The sequence below is a fragment of the Artibeus jamaicensis genome, unplaced genomic scaffold (assembly GCF_021234435.1).
Source record: "Artibeus jamaicensis isolate MK-2021 breed Jamaican fruit bat unplaced genomic scaffold, CSHL_Jam_final contig_700, whole genome shotgun sequence".
Classification (NCBI taxonomy): Eukaryota; Metazoa; Chordata; class Mammalia; order Chiroptera; family Phyllostomidae; genus Artibeus; species Artibeus jamaicensis.
In genome coordinates, this window is record NW_026521930.1 from 14,284,264 (window position 1) to 14,301,724 (window position 17,461).

The window sequence follows — 17,461 nt, forward strand, 5'->3', positions numbered from 1 at the left end:
TGCTCATTCCTCCAGTGGCTTCTGCAAGGCAACTGTATGAGATTGATAAAAGGGAAGAATCTATGCTCAGAATATTTAAAGGAGAAGAGGAAGAAGAGAAGAGGAAGATGGTGACAGTAAAGATGCAAAATTGTAGATCTCTGACAGTGCCAATGTTTTGCAGAAAGGTGAACAAAGGAGGAATTAATAAAGGAAATAAAAGTGATTAAAGGAGGCCAATGAGAATACACACCAGTGCACTGCCTTTCCCGGAAAGAGGGAGGAGTTCTACTGAGAAGCATCAGAGTAGAATTTTGACAGCGAGCTCTATAGCTCCATCAGAGATTGAAATCGCAGCTCTGCCACTTCCCAGATATGTGACTTTGGACAACTCCCTGAGATGTGGGTTCCCATCTGTAAAATGGAGATTGTAATAGGACTTTTATTCTCCTAAGTGATTTTGAGATGGTGTATCTAAAAACATTTAGAACAGTGCTTGGACATCATCGGCACCGTATTAAGTGCGGTTACATCGTTGTGTTAGAGAAGGATCTGGTGACTAGTGGAAGTCAGTGAGAGAGTGATGAGAGACAGGCAGGGGACTTAGTCTGCATCTTCAAAAATACATTCAATGAAGGAAAGTGAAGAAAGGGTGCTACAACTTTGAGGAGAACTGACAGACAACTCATCTCTAGGGAGATCACCATGGTAACATGGCCATAGCAATAGCAGCAGCAGCACACCTGCGGGGACTACCAAATTCTAAGCACTGAGTTTCCCACATGGGTGCTCACTGAGGGCTACCACACCTGGTGAAGGGAGAGAAGGGCGTGAGCTACCCCTGTTTGACGTATGAGGAAACTACAGCTGCAAAATAACTTGCACACACTTGACAGAACTTTTGGAAAGGAAAGTGGAAATTCAAACCCAGGTTGGCTTTTCCCAAAAGCCCACATCTTATTCACTGATCTGTAGTAGAAAATGTGTGTATGGATTGGGTCAAGTTCTTACAAAGACTAAAACATGCTGTGGCTTCCCACTGCATTTAAGAAAATGACCAAGTCCTGAGTACGACTTAGCCCCACAGGTTCCAAACTTATCTGCCATCTGCAGCCCTTCATAGTCTGCACCCCACATTCCTTGGGGCCCCTACTGATGACTTCTCACCCTGTGTGTCTGTCCAAGTCGGATGCCCTTGTTATAGGTACTTGTAGCACCATAATTCTCCCTTCACAGCATTCAACACGGTTACAATTTTATGTTGGTGTTGTAATTAAAAAAATAATTTCTGTAACTGCCTAAACTACAGGCTTGGCATGGACAAGGGAACATGTCTGCTTCTGCTCTGTGTTGTCTCCCTATGCTTGTGTCTTGCCTGATACTTAGTAACTATTCAAGAAAAATGAGTTGAATGGATATATCCTAAGCAATGATCAGGGCCTGGCACCTTGTTGCCAAATAACACATAGTAATTGAGGTTGCAGCCACTTTCTATTAAAAAAGTTCACAGCCCATCATGAAGTTTGAACCCAGAACACATTGGTATCCAGCTCTGGATCCAGATGTGGTCAATGACCTTAGTCAAGCTGCCATCTAGTCCCTTCTTCCCTTGTCCTCTCAAGTATTGCTTCTGCATAGATGTGGGGTCAGGAGGGAGGTGGAATGAAGGCTGGAGAATGCCAGGGCATTGAGTGCACCCCAGCCCCCAAAGTTTCAGCTTATTACATGACTGTGGTAGGAAGCATTTGGAGTCAGCTCTATCAATTATTTAAAACTCATAATTCAGTCTATATTAAAGATTTATTGCAACAAACTGAAAAATAAAGTACAGGGACAATGGAAACAGAACACAGGTGCTGCCATCAAAGCTACACAGTGTATAAACTGTTCATGTCAGTTGGGGTAACAAGACGAGAAATAGACTATTCAGACACAGCAGCAAGAATTTCTGAGACAATCCTGCTCTGTGTGTGTGCATATGTGCACTCCTGTATGCGTTTTCAGTTTTCTTGTGTTCCTTTTTCTGTTGGCAGCAGGCATACTCTCTTGCCCCAGACACTGATTTCCTCTTGGTTCAAAATTCTCACCAAGGCTAAATGCATTACAATCTTTCCATCTTTAACTAACATCCCGTGGCTATTTGTCTGTCTGTCAGGAACACCAAGTCTGATGCTTGCTATACTTTCTTGGCAGCAAAGAGTTTGTAGGCAGGCATGGCTATAAACCCTGGCTTCCTCTCCCTCCCAAGCTATGAGACCTCAGGCACAAGTATTGGAGACTGTAAATCCCATTTTCCAATCTGTAAAGTGGCAAAAATAAAAATACTTACCCTCACTGAGTATTTCATGGGGGGTATATACAAATTGCCTAGCACATGGGTGTTCAGATCATGATGGTTTCATTTTGTGCTACCCTGGTAGTAAATGCTTATTATTGTCCTCAACTTTTATATGGATATATGACAATGTACTTACCTGTATGAAGTATATAAAGCCATTCATTATAGTAGGGGACAAAAGGCAAGCACTAACATCTTGTAACTAAGTGGGACTAGCATCCAGATGGGAAGTTAGCAATGGGAGAGATTTATTTTCTCTTGTTCTGGCTCTGGGCATTTGAATCCTGTTTAATCTTAGTGGCTGGGTAAACTTGAGTGAGGTTATTTAACTTCTCTGTGCTTCCATTTCCTTATTTACAAAATGCGATGTGCATGTTACCAACTTCTCGGGGTTGTTGGGAAGATTAAATCCATTACTACTTGTAAAGTTATTATAATAGTCCCTGGTACTGAGAAGGTTGATAGGAGTTAATTATTATTTTGTTATTATTGTTGATGTTGTAGAACTGATCACTGTGACAAGCCTGTATTGTGAATTGGATCGCAGTGAATAACGTACTTGCTGATGAGTCAGGTTCAAACATCTCATTATCATGTATATACTCAACTTGTTATTTCTCACCAGCTCCTTCACCAACATCCTAGTCCGAAGTGACAACATCTCCTACCTGAACTGCCACAGCAGCAGGTATGGATCTTTCTGTAGCCAATCTGGACCCCTTTGCATCCTGCTTCCATTACAGAGAGAGATCTTTCAAAACACAAATTCAACCATGTTTCCACTACCCACCTTCTCACTTAAAAATATTCATTGGTTTCCCGTTGTTCTTAAGACAAAAGCAAACTTTTCTGCATGGCCTCATATGGTCTGGCCTCTACCCATCTCTACATACTCATCTGTTGCTCTTCATTACTCATATTTTTGAGCCACTTTGGTCTTCTTCCCATCCTACCAATGTGCTAAGCATCACAACACATGCTGTTCCCTCTGCTTGGAATGCTCACCTCTCATAACTTCACTTGGCCCACAACATAGTTCATTCTTCAGGTCTCAGAATCAATATCATTTCCTCCAGGATGGCCTTTCTATCTGTTGTGTGAACTGGAATCCTCTGTGTAATCTCTCATAAGAGCCTCTCCTCTTCCTTCACAGCATACCATGCCATTCATAATAAGCCACTTGTGTTACTGTTGTTGAATGGCTGCTTTGCTTTGTAGCATGAGAGCTGCATGAGGCAATATCTGTTCACTGCTGCATCCCCATCATCTTGCATAGGGTAGGTGCTAGGAAAACATTTGCCTATTGACTGAATACAATTTAGAAGGTTCCTGTATGGTTTGTTAGAACCAGGAAGAGTTCTTGGCAGCCCTCCCATCTCCCAACATAATGTAGAACTGGATGTTGTGTTCCTAGCATGGTTGCCATTCACTTCTAAGTTGAGCTCAGCACCCTGAATTATAAGTTATCTATGCAAAGACTTAATGTTTTTCACTAGACTATCTCATTCATTTCTTCCATCACAAGTGTTTAACATAGGTATTTAATAACTGTGTGCTGAGGAAGCAAATAAGAGAAAAAGGAAGGGAAGGGGGAGAGATCAAATCATCTCACTAAATGTAGCATCATTTTTTGGCCTCATGCAGCTAAATCCATCTCTCACCTTGGGTGCATTTTTAGCAACATGGTGAGTCAAGAGAAGTATCATCCTGGAAGTGTCCCACCTGGTGGGGGCAGGGTCCAAAGTCAATGGGCAAAACAGGACATCCCAACTGCAGTTGGAGATGACCATAGCCAGAGCCCAGGAGGTAAATGGTGCCTGACATGGAATGCCTCTGAGACCACAGTTCATGACCCTGACCCAGGATGACAGCAAGTTCATATTCACTTAAGCAAATACAGATAAGGCTCTTGCTTGTGCTATGGAATGCCCAACTCCTTAATTAAGCTGCAAGAGGCAGAGGCAGAAATACACATTTTTGTAAAATTTGTTTCTGACAATCTCCAATAAACTAAAACAGTTGAGCATACAGAAATTTCTGTTGTTTCTGCAAAGAGATAATTTGTTACATGGAAGCTCATTTGCTTATTTGGAGTAAACACTGCTTCAAACCCAGTTGAGATTAACACTCATGGTTGAGATGGATTGAGAAGGAAGAGACATAATACTTCACTGTTCTATTTACTGTGTTAAATATAGAGTGGGAATTGATGAAAAATGTGCTGGAGTTCCCCATGTGAGCCTAAGTGATGAACTGGGGTTTATTTGCCATCTGGCTTTTAAGCAAGGATTTTTTTTCCATGTCAGGAAAATGCCACCTTCAGAACTATTGCTTTACAGACATCTGTTTATCAGACCTTTGCCTGAATGAATTATTCAGAATATGCTTAAGGTTGTGCCTTACCTGACATATGGAAATATAAAGTTGCATATTGAATGTCGGAGTCTATCTGTCTACATAAAATCAGGTGTCATACTCGAAGCCCAGAGTATTGCAACTTGGTAGGTGGCATTTTAAGTACTTGGGATATTAATTGCTCTTCCCCTATGTGCTTCTTGGCTGTTGAAAATCAATATGTTGGGTCCATGTGGTTCCAGTTTTCTGTATTGGTGCTATTGCTTATTCCTTTTTTGTCCCTTACAGCCACAATGTAAAACTCTTTGTAGGTGATGTGGGTTTCACAGTAAAATTCCAACATTAGTTCTGTTCATCAAACAAGTGGGACCCTGGCAATTTCCAGAGGAAATATTTCCTGGGCATAATGAGAAGACCTAAAAAAGAGAAGGGGCATGAAGTGCCAGTTGGGCTTCCAAATCATTCCTGAACCCACCAGACCATCAGGACACTGCAGCAAGAATGTGAAACAAATACAAGCTTTAGCATTGCCTGCCAAATAGTACACTGTTCTCCATTCATTCCCTCCTTCCTCCACCCGACATTGACTGACAGCACCTAACATGAGCCAGATTTTAATGGTGTAGATTCTGTACCTCACATCGTCATGAAACTTACATGGGAGTTGGGAAGAGATACTTAAAATGATCAGCACAACTAAAGTATAACTTCAAACTGACATGAGAGCTCCTATGGAAAGGAACAGGGGTCTGTGAGAGTCTGTCTTGAGGGAGACTGGACTAAGACTTCAAGGGGAGATTCTTGAAGGAGGTGACTCTGAGACTGGCATAAAAAGGGTGAGCAAGGATCTCCCTTGTACAGGAAGGGGAGAAGGACTCTTTCAGATGGGAGGGAAGCAAATGGAGAAGACCAAGCAAATGGAAGGAAGCCTTATGTCAAAATCTGGGTGCTAGAGGGCTCACATAGCATCTCATGATCTATGCAGAGGGCAGTTTGGTGGCATCCAGGAGGGCTCATTGGAGAGAAAGGCTGACTGCATCTGGAAATATCTGCAGGCCCAGACTCCTGGGTCTTGCAGACTGGGGTAAGGAGGTCAATTTTTATACATTAAGAGCACTGGAAAATCATTAATCAGATTCTAACCAAGACACAGATTGTCATCCCACTTTAACTTTCAAAATATCCCTAAATCTACCCTCATTTCCCTTTTGTCTTTGAAATTCCCTAAAGTCTAATGGTCACTGAATGCTGGTGGAATAATCTCTGATGCGAGGAACCATTCTGATGAGACGTGAAGTCCATCTGAGTTCCAGAAAGGGACCCAGGATGACTTACCAAGTCTCAGTAAACTTCTATATATGTCCCTGGGACATTCCTTTAGATCACCTGGTATTGGCTTTGCTTACAGCACTAATCAAGGGTGGCCTTTCAGAATATTTTGAAGGCAGCAGAGCAAACACAGGCAAGGGATGAAGAGCATGGCAGACAGGAAAAAAGGAATGGGAGAGGAAGGCTAAGTACCTCTGGTGGCTGCTGCTGCTTAGCCAGAGAAGAAGGCAGGTCCCATCTCTAACAGTTGGGCTCTTAACTGGTGGAGCTCACTGTTTGGAGAGGATCATAGACAATGGAAATGAAGAGCTTCTAGATCAGGGAGGATGTCTGTTGTTTAAGAAGATTGGGACCATTTGGAGGGACATTCCTACAAATCCAATGTCCACATTCCAAGGAGCTGCCATTGCTCTGGCAAAACACAGCCTATACTCAGTTGTCCGCTATTATACTCAGGGATATTTTCCAGGACCCCCAATGAATGCCTGAAACAGCAGCTAGTACTGAACCCTACATATGCTATGTTGTTTCCTATGTATATAGACGTTTTGACGGAAAGGAAGCATTTTCTGGCTTCCTTTTTTATATCCAAATTCCCAGCATCACTATTCTTGCACTCTGGAGCCATTATTAAGTGAAATAGAGATGACTTGAATCACTGATACAGTGACTGAGAAACTGGTGTGTGGCACATACACATACAGCATGGACACTTTGGTCAAGGGCATGACTCGTGTCCTGGGAGGATGGAGCAGGACTGCGAGACATTTCCTTATAGTGTTCAGAGCAGTGCACAGTTTAAAACTGAGGACTTATTTGTTTCTGGAATTTTTTCTTTAATATTCTCAGACTGCTGTTGGCCATCTATGACACCATGGAATGTGAGACAGTAGAGAAGGGGGGGGGCTACTGTATGCCCCAACCTGAAGCAGCACAGGGGCAACACACCCCCAAATGACTCAGCCAGAGCAGAAAATGGGGTGCTCTTATTTGCTTCTTTCTCACCTCAAAGTGCAGTTCTCAGATAATTTTAACCACTTTACTGAGGTATTCACTATGCCCCAAAAATGCACATACTTAACATATGCAAATTGATGAGTGCTCACGGATGCATTCATCCACGATATTATCACCAAAATCAATATAACAGACATATTCATCACCTCTAAAAAGTTGCTTTTGTCTCTTTGTTTTTTGCTTTTTTTTAGTAAGAATATTTAATTTGAGATCTATTCTCTTAACAAATTTATTTTATTTTATTTATTTGTCTTTAGAGGGGAAGGAGAAAAGGAGAGAAACATCAATGTATGGTTGCCTTTCATGCATCCCCTGCTGGGAACTGGCCTGCAGGGAACCAGCCTGCAACCCAGGCATGTGCCCTGACTGGGAATTGAACTGTGATTCTCTGGTTCGCAGACCTGTGCTTAATCCACTGAGCTACACCAGCCAGGGCCCTCTTAACGAAATTTTAAGAGCACGGTGCCATACTGTTACCTATAGGCCCAACGTTGTGCTGCAGAGCTCTTGAACTTGTTCATCTTGCATAACTGAAAGCTGATACTCACTGAACAAGTCCTCATTTCTCCCTCCCTCAAATGCTGGCAACATCTATCCCAGTCTCTGTGTCTATGAGTTTGACTATTTTAGATTCCATATGTGTCTTTCTGTAACTGGCTCATTTCACTTAACATAATGCACCCTGGGTTCATCCAATCACAAAGGGCAGGATTACTTTCTTTTTTAAGGCTGAAGAGTGTTCCATTGTATAAAATAGACCACTTTCTTTATTTGTTCATTTCTTAGATAATTTTAAAAATCCAGATGAAAGGGCTGTGTGTATGTTTCAGCAGTAACCTGCTACACTGCATGCCTCAGGCACACAGGGGTGTGTTCTGGACTGTTATTTCTGGGAGTTCTGCTGTTAAATCCTGGTCTCTGTGAGGCTTGAGTGGAAAGCTTAGAAAACACACCCACCTCAGACCCAGCTACCGTATGGGGAAGCATCTTCCTTCACCTCTCCCATTTCCCTGGCATTTCTGTTTACAGGGACCCTCAGCTTTGCACCCGCTGGGGAGACCAGCTCACCCGCTGGAGGCTACTAATTCTGCAGGAAGCCTAAAGGGGATGAAATCAAAGTGGTTAATTTTGTTAGAGAAGAATTGTTTTGTTTTGTGCTCGGTGAGGTTTCTCTCTATTATACTTTTCTACAAATTCCCCTGTCCCCAGTTCCCTCAGACAACAAAACTACAATTTGCTGGATAAACAAAACCAGTGGGGATGAAACCTCCCTGGCAGCCAGTCTGTCAGAGGCCCTGTGCTTGTTAGCATGGTAAAAGAGTTAGAGGATTCCTTCAAGTTGTACAAAATTGAATTACTTAATAAACTTGCATCCCTGAGAGTCAGCACTGGAAAAAAAAATCCAGTAAGGCTATTTTGCAGCATTAGCATTTTTGCATTTGGGCAGGAAGTTCAAACCCTATTGTTCTTTCTTTTTTTTTTTCCTAAATAGCAACTGTTTCTTAGCCATTGCTTTCTTGCTAACTGGTGTGACTGTAACTTTAAAAAAAAAGTTGCTTGGTTATCCTTTCAAATCACATAGCTACTATGTGGAACTTTATATTTATTCAAATTATCCCCTCCCTTAATAATATCTCCCACCTCATCAACAGCAAAAGGGGGGGGGGGCAGATGGCAGGTTAACCATGCATAGTAGTAAGAATTTTACAAATGCCTGAGGCAAGAGTTCACTGCCGTGGATGGAAATGATATCTTCAGCAGATAGACCCAGCCAGTCACTGCCTAAGAAACATGCTGTTTCCACATCCAGTTATTAATAGCTGAGGGCTATCTGTTTGTTTCCTGGGCCCCTGCTGTTCCCTAGAAGCAAAGTCAGGGTCCCTACGCTTTCTCGCTTTCTCGGAAGTGACACCAATGTTTCCAAGGCTGGCTTTGTCAGGAGCCAAGCTGCATTATGGAGGAATCTGGTGCCTTCCACTTGTCAGGCGAACTGCCCAACAGAATCAGGAACGGTGAGCAAAATTCCACCTGCTATTTCATTTTAGATGGAACACTCTATCATTTTTTAATACTCCACTTAGAAGTGTGAGCGGCATTAATGTGCTTAAATAGCGCAGTGGAGAAAAATCAAGTCAGATCTGAAGAAGGTACCCATCCTGTGGGTGACCCCAAAAACAATTTATTAGCCCCAAAAATATGGAGCAGAAGGATTAAAATGTATGCTTGTTCACTAGGGTAATAAAATTGTATTCAATTACATCACTGGTGCAATCTAATGATTATCAAAAACTCGGTAATAACCCCCAAACTCATAAAATATACAGGATAAACAATGCCAGAAGGAAATTATGGGGAAATAGCCTTTAGCCTGTGGAAATGTGGCTTTATTTTGAAACAATGTGAAATAATAGCATGTGCATAAAAACATCAAGTTAGCTTACATAACCACACTCGAATCTTCAGAAACTTTCCTTTATGTTTCTGTTGGTAGTGTTTGCAGTAAATCACAAGCCGTCCTGATAGACTCAGAGCTTCCTAAGGACACAGGCAGCCCTTCCTTCATTTCTGAACTCTTGGCACTTGCCTAAAGCCCAGCTCAGAATTACTGCTCCATAAATATTTGTAGAACTACATTTTAAAGAGTAAATATTGGTTTAATAACTCCATCTCCTCTCTCTATGCCAGTGATTCTCAACCAAGGGTATGTTGCTCCCTGGTGCCTGTTTAGTAATGACTGGAGATATTTTGCTTGTTACCAGTTGGGAGAAGGAGGGTGTGCAACTGGTGTCTGTTGGGTGGAAGCCAGGGAGGCACAGCAGTGCTGAGGTTGAGTTTGTACCTTTTCCTGGTACTTGGCAAACTTTGTGTTGAGAAATACTGCACCCAATTGTCCTTGAGAGAACTGTTGCATGCCTGTGTCCATTTGCTAGGCTGCCATAACAAAGTACCACAGACTGAATGGCTTTAATAACAGACATTTATTGTCTCAGAGTTCTGGAGGATGAAAATCTGAGATCAAGGTGTTGGCTGGGCTGATTGCTTCTGAGGGCTGTGAGGGAAAATCCATTCTGTGCCTCCCTCTAAGCTTCTGGTGGTTGCTGGCAATCTTTGACATCCCTTGGCCTGTAGAAGCATCATCCTGAGCTCTGCCTTCATCTTCATGTGGGGTTCTTCCAGTGTATGTGTTTGTTTCTGTTTCCAAATTCTTCCTTTTCATAAGAACACTAGTCATATAAATGACATTATTGTAACTTAGTTATCTGTCAAGACCCTGTATTCCAATTAGGTCACATTTGTAGGTACTAGAGGTTAGGACTTTGATATCTTTCAGGTATGTGGCGGGGGGAACATTTAAGCTCACTGACATCATTTTTTCTCTAGCCCTGCAGCTCATATCTGTTATTTCTCCCAAGCACTGACTACACTGTGCAGAATCTGACATTTTATCCTCCCACCTCCAGCCTCTTGGGGTCCTCTCTGTAACTCTAGGACAAGACCAACATCCAGTGTTGACCATGTCTGGCCCCTCCAGGACACTGCCTTTATATTTGTCCTTCCCTCTGTTGAAGCAGACCTCCTTCCTTCCTTCCTTCCTTCCTTCCTTCCTTCCTTCCTTCCTTCCTTCCTTCCTTCCTTCCTTCCTTCCTTCCTTCCTTCCTTCCTCTTCCACCAAGAACCTTGTACTTATCCACCTAGGCCCTGAAGTGTGGATAAGTTACCCCTTCACCCCTACCACGTCCAGTCCTCTGTGATAGTATGTCCTGGTTGCAGTCTATGACCCAGCACTTGCTGATTCCCCTCCCAAACCACATGTAAGAGAACAGGGAGTATCTTATCTATGTACTCGGCTACGTACATGTCTATGTACTACCATAGTACATAGTACATAGTACTGTGCATTATGTATTCCTCAATGAGTAACTGTTGAAATAGGTTAGTGAATCCTATTTCATCTCTTCCAGAAAGTTATCCCTCCAAATATCAGAATACAGTCCTGTGGGGGTGAGGAGGGCAAGTTCTGGGGCCAGAATGCCTTGTCTTAAGTTCTTGTCCACCTCACGGACTCACCGTGCGATCTTGGGCCACTTTGTCTCTCTGCACCCCCATAACTATGAAAGGAGATGGTTGTAATACCAACTTCACAGGCATGTTGTGCAGACAAAATGAGTTCACACCTGTAAAGAATTTCAAACAGTCCATGAACATATTAAGCATTTGCAAATGTGGCCACTCTGGTCATTTAGCATCACCCATGCTCCCCCCACCTCCTCTCCCAGGGGCTCCATTCTGCTTCCAAACATGCCCAGATCTCCCTTTCTATTTTAATTTCCTGTTGCAGCTGTAACACATAACGGCAAACTTAGTGGTAATCTGAAGCAACACAAATGTGTTTTGGTTGCCATCTGGAGGTCTCAAGTCCAAAATGAGTCTCGCGGGGGTAAAATCAAGATGCCAGCAGGGCCGCGTTCCCCGTGAAGACTCAGTGCCCCATTTCCCGCCTTTTCCAGCTTCTAGAGGCGCCTGGCTCAAGGCTCCTTCCTCCATCTTCAAAACCAGTGGTGTATATATATTTTTTATTTTTAAAATATGCTTATTAATTTTAGAGAGAGAGGAAGGGTGGGGAAAGAGAGAGAGAGAAATAAAGAGAGATTGATGTGAGAGAGAAACATCAGTAAGTTCCCTCCCATATTAGTCCTGACCAGGGATTAAACCCACAACCTAGGCATGTGCCCTGACTGAGAATCGAACCCTTGACCTTTTGTCGTACAAGATGACGTTCCAGCCAACTAAGCCACACTGAGCAGGGCAGCAGTGTAGGTTCTTGAAATCTCTGACTCTGACACCTGCCTTAGTCATCCTCCTCTGCTCCTCTTGCCTTCCTCTTTTAAGGATATATGGGACTGTGTTGAGCCCACCATCATAATGCAAAACAATCTTCTAACTCCTGACCCTTAACCACATCTGCAAAGTCTCTTTTGCCATGTAAGGTGACACACTCTTGGGTGACAGGGATTAGGATGTAGATATCTTTTGAGGGGGTCATGACTCTGCCTGCCACATCTCTACAGGTATTTGGCCTGTATGATGAGCTTGGAGCTGGTAAACATGTGTTTATATTCAGGCTCTGCCACCTAGAAGCTGTGTGGCCTTGCACGGGACATGTGACCTCCCTGTACCTGGTCTCTCCTCAGCAAAAGAGGAGTGAAAGAGCAGGCGTTGAAAAAATGGCAGTAGGAGAGCTCCGTGCCTGGCCAAGCACATCCTTGATGACTAGAGGTTGTTTGACTCCTCTCTGTTCTTTTCCCCAAAATTGAGCCTGCAGCCAACAGCCTTCTGCTTGTCTAAAGGAAGGAAGGACCACAGTTGTCACCTCCTGCCCTGGCCACCCAGTGGGACCCTCTGCCTTTGCCTTTACTTTGTCACCTTGGCTAATTATGTTTGGGCAGGATTTGCTTTTTGTTTGCTTAGCAGACTTCATGAAGTATTTCTGATTTCTCATAGTGCTCCACAGGCAGATCTCTCTTCAAAGCAAAAACGTTGTTTGTTTGGTCGGTTTACCTCCTGTTCATTAGTCTTGCCTCGGAAGGTTGCAAGTCTCCGAATAGAGAATGACATTCATGGAGATCAAAACCTGAGCAGCTTGAAACCTGGGAACCCGTGGAGAGATTGGGCACACTAGCAGGGTTCTGATGGAACTCCAGGAAGGAGAAAAAGCAGACTCAAGCAGAAAATGGGAAAAAAAGGAATGCTAAGGGGAGTCTGATGAGATGATTAACCCACATTTGCAGTTCATGCATTTTTGTCAAACTTCCAGAATAATTTTGGGAGTTAGGCACAGAGCATCTCTTTCAGGGCAAAGAGAATAAATGCTGGATTTCCTGATCCATTGGTTCTGGGATGGATCTCTATCATTTACATTTCTAGCAAGTCCCCAGGTGATGCTGACATTGTTGGGGCATTGAATTTCGAGGACCACGGGGCTAGTGAGATGAGATGTCTGTCCTGTGAGTAAAGATGTCTGAGGTTCCATTCTAGCCCTAGGGCTCAGACAAAGCAGATTTTATGCTGCTAGGAATGCCTGCATAACTTTACTAAATACTTTCCCAGGTTTAGGTACAATTCTTGCCTGCAAAGAGTTTGTAGTCAAATCAGAGAGAGGAAAATTGCACGTCAGAAAAGCAGCTAGAATTTGATATCCTAGAGACCACAAAATTGAACTCAGGCTTCACTTTCTCTTTGAATTTCTCCCTGGCCACCACAGTCAGAAAAAAACTCTCTCCTTTTAATCCTCATTGTGTTTTGGGCATTATTTCTCTTTATCTGGACCTTGTCGGGCTCTATATAAGAAACTGTTTCCCATTTCTCTCTTTCACTAGGCTGTAAAATGCCTGAGGTCTAGTATCCCATGCTATTTATCTTAGTTGCAGATAGTAAGTGCTCAATAAACACCTGAGAAGTAAAGGGATGCATGAAAGGCCAAATAAATAAAGGAGACAATATGATTAACCGGAAGTTCCATGAGAATAAAGAATTTGTGTTCCTCTTAATAGAGAAATCTCCCTTTATCAGGTAGCCTTTGTGAACATCCCAAAGAAACTAACATCTCCTTATCCATGATTGAGTCACATAGCCAAACCTAGCCACAGACAATGCTGAGAAGTGTCGTCTTTTTTTTCTTGTGGAGTAATATAACCAGTTAAAAAGAAGGAAGATAACAGTGGATATTGGGCCCTGACTGGTGTGACTTGGTGGGTTGGGGGTTTGTCCCTCAAACTGAAAGGTCACCTGTCGGGGCACATGCCTGGATTGTGGGCCAGGTCCCCAGTTGTGGGGTGTGACAGAAGTAATGGATCGATGTTTTTCCCCCCTCTCTTTCTTCTTCCCTTTCCCTCTCGCTAAAAAATAAATAAATAAAATCTTTTAAAAAAAGAGTGGGTATTGGGCTGACAGCCAGCAGTATCTGCCACATGAGGAATGGGATTCTGAAGGGTAGAGGGGAACCTGGAAAGACAGCCCCCAGGCAGGAGAAATGAGGTGGAAAACTGTGTGTCTTCAAGGCCTCTTTGAGGCTGAGGAAGGCCTAGGCATCTTCGTGTGTCATTTAAAAATAAAAAAATGCAAAAACAAAGTTTCAGAAATTGTTTTCTGTTTATTCCTTTAAGTGAAACAAGGTAGCACTTTTAATCTGTTTCCATAGTAATAGGCTATAGGACACTTGGCAAAAGTTCTGCTAGAGCTTCAGGCCATCGTTGCATTTAACACCCCTGTGAAGGAGAGGCCCAGGCCAGTGGCTGCTGTGTTCACCCGCCCTTCCAGTGTTTGTCATAGCAAGCCCACCTTTCTGTGATATTGTCCTTTTAATTGGCATCCCCTACCAGACCTTGAGAATGTTGATATTTCTCTCTACCCCACCCCCCATCCTCATACTCCTTACTGCCCAGCCCCTTTGCACAGTGCCTGGCACCCAGCCCATCCTTTAGGGAGAGATTCTGAGTCAGCACCATCTCTAGGCCTTCCTCAGAGATGCCCAAATGCCAGGGCCTGGGATTCTCCCCACATGACTGCAATTCAGAGGCTCCTGGGGGGGGTCATAGAGGTTCCCTATGACCAGTGAGTCTTTCTCTGAGAAGCCCTTTGTGTCCCCCTTTCTATGCCAGACTGAGCAGGCCCCACCGTCCCTACATCCTCTCCTACACAGAGCTTCTGGGCAGTCAGTGGTTAAGTCCATGGTGGGAAGCCATTGCATGTGAAACACACAGGGACAGCAGGCATGCAAAACTACTTCCCTGCCCTGCATGTGGTGTAATTGTATTTTCAGGGAGGGCCCATCTATTAGCCAGGTACAGGTCTCAACTGTGTAACTTTTATAAAGGAAACACTAAAGACCTCTCAGGGTGAAGGATATTATAATTATGGATGATTTATAGTCTCCAGCTAATGTATACATTGCACTTTGGGAGAATGTTCTACTTGATGTGGCCAGAAACATTAAGCAAAAACAGTGTTGTGGCCTGGGTTAGAAACTCATCTTTTGTTTTATGTCCAATCTATCTAGTGCTAAAATATTTGGAATGATATGTCTGCATGCTGCTGTGAAGGAAATGTGAATATAATATGTACATTTCTGATTCAGGCCAATTGTAATTTCCTTCTAAAATATCTCACTAGTTTAGCATGTTCATTCCTCAGTGAAATGTTTGTGGCATATTGCAGTACAAAAGAAAATAATAATAATAATTTCAGGGCTAATAGAGACCTTAGTGGTTACCTAGCCCTGGGTGTCCCAACTCAAATTACAGTGCTGACTGGTAAGAGATCTAACTTATGATCTGGAATCCAGCACTCAGAGGAAAGAGGAAAAGGAGGAAAAAGGACCGAAAATCCATGAGGAGGGAATGCAGCCCCTTTGCCACATTACCCTGGTTAAGAACAGGCAGACACAGGGGTGAGTCCTACCTCCTACTGCCTGGGCCACCTTTGATAAGTCATGGGATTTCTCTGGACCTCAGGGTTTGTGTTACTTAACCAAAGTGTCTGTGCCCAGTGATTTGAAAGGCCAAATCAATCAATCAATCAATAAATCACAGTTGAGAGTAAGGTAAGATTTCTTGATAAAAAAGACACCAAGCAAGAAGATAAGAAATTTAAGAGTGCCTCAAATTCATCTTGCTTGCTGGACTAGGTTAAAGGTTTTTAAGGGGTTGGGGGGACCAGGTATGTGGATGTGCTGGTGAGGCAAGTTATAATTGGAGGACCTTGGAACTTGGCCCTTTATGGTAAAGGGACATCAACACCAGATCTCCCCAGACAATAAAAGGGTTTCTTTTGGTGTTCAGGTTCCAACTCTGTCCTCGTCCTTTGGTTTTGTGTGTGGGTGGGGACTTTTGTTGCATGTGCAGCTGAAGGTCAAAGTTCTCTTCTTTGCTTGTGCTTTGGGTGCATGATTTCAATCTTGTTCTATTGTCTCTGAAAAGCAACTCACTATCTCCTTAAATAGGATAGGGTTATTTTCAGCTGGTTCTATGTTTACATTCAGTCCATCAAAAGGAGGGTATGGTTCTACCTAATTCCAAGGTGGGGCAGGAGGATGTTTTCCACACCAAGCAATTCTCTACCACCAGCAGAATGTCCTACAATTCAACTTATTTTACACACTGTCTACTTAGAGACAGCATCAAATCACACAGGTTAAGGGCTCAGTCCCACAAGACTGGCCCTTTTCATACACATACACACACACACACATACACACACACACACACTCTCCAGATTCATATATCAAGTCACAGTTGTCACCTAACTGATAGGCTATAGATTAGAGGTTCTGACAATGTCCTCCTCAAGTTCAATTAATTTGCTAAAATGGCTCTGAGAACTCAGAGAAACACTTCAGTTGCTAAACACCCGTTTATTGTTAAGAGCATGTAACACAGGAACAGCCAGATGGAAGAGGTGCACAGGGCAAAGCACGGGGAAAGGGCTCGGGACTTCAGGGCCACTCTTCCTAATCCCCAGGTATTCACCAGGCTGAAAGCTCTATGAACCTTTTACTTTAGGATTTTTTAATGGAGGATTCATTGCATAGGCATGAGTAATTAAATTACTGGTCACTGGTGGTGGATTCAGCCTCTGGCACCTGTCCCCACCCCCAATGTGGGGGGAGAGGTGGAAATGAAAGTTCCAACCCTCTAATCACATGGTTTGTACTCCAGGCAAGCAGACCTCCCTCCTAAATGAAGGCCAAAAGTCATTTAATTAACATTTCAGGAGACACCTTTTGTGGCTCTTATCACAGAGCGTATTCCAAGGGCTTTAGGAGCTCTGTGCCAGAAATAGATATGAAGACCAAATATGCATTTCTTATTATAAATCATAATACTACTGGAATCAAAACAGCTCCATCTTATGTGTGTGTCAAAGCAGTAAGTGAGGTAATATATGCAACTTATCACTGTGGCCATTGTTAGGTCAGGGTTGCTCAAGAAACCAGACAGATGCATCGAGCTTAGGAGCAGGGTTTATTAGAGGGGAATAAGAAGAAAAGTGGAGCCAGCTCAAGCCAGGGAGGTTGGGACTTGAGGGGGAAAGTGGAAGAAGTAGAGCCAACCAAGGGAGGTTAAGTAAGACTCCTTTGGTTGTTCTTAGGTCAGGGTTTTTAAGTGCAAAACCCAGAGAAGGGTAACTGCTTGGGGTGTCAGAGTCTGAATGGCTAAAGCTGGTTGCTGGGTGCCATTTTTGCTGACCATTGTCCTTGATACATCTCATCAGGCTCAAGTTCAAGCTGCATCCTGTCGTGCCAGATAGGCCGACCCCAGACCCTAATGTCAGCTCAGCCTCTGTCCCGGGTAGAGTCGGCAGGCAGTTTCCCACAGTACAGTTTCCCTGCCTGGTGATCTTCTATTCCCAATAAACCTACCTAGCTGGGTCAGCCCTGGCATTGCC

At 43.4% G+C, this 17,461-nt stretch overlaps 1 protein-coding gene across 2 annotated transcripts in view; it reads left to right on the top strand.

Annotated features, from left to right (window-relative positions):
* The window catches only part of RBFOX1 (RNA binding fox-1 homolog 1), a 1,505,061-nt gene that overhangs the window by 777,922 nt on the left and 709,678 nt on the right, over positions 1 to 17,461 (top strand). Inside the window, exon 1 of one of the 2 annotated variants that reach the window (XM_053671755.1) lies at positions 8,974 to 9,030. The exons of the other annotated variant lie outside the window; for it this stretch is intronic. The gene's annotated coding sequence lies outside the window, so the exon portion shown is untranslated. Of the gene's footprint in view, positions 1 to 8,973; positions 9,031 to 17,461 lie in introns of those variants that run through there. 2 annotated transcript variants of the gene reach the window in all.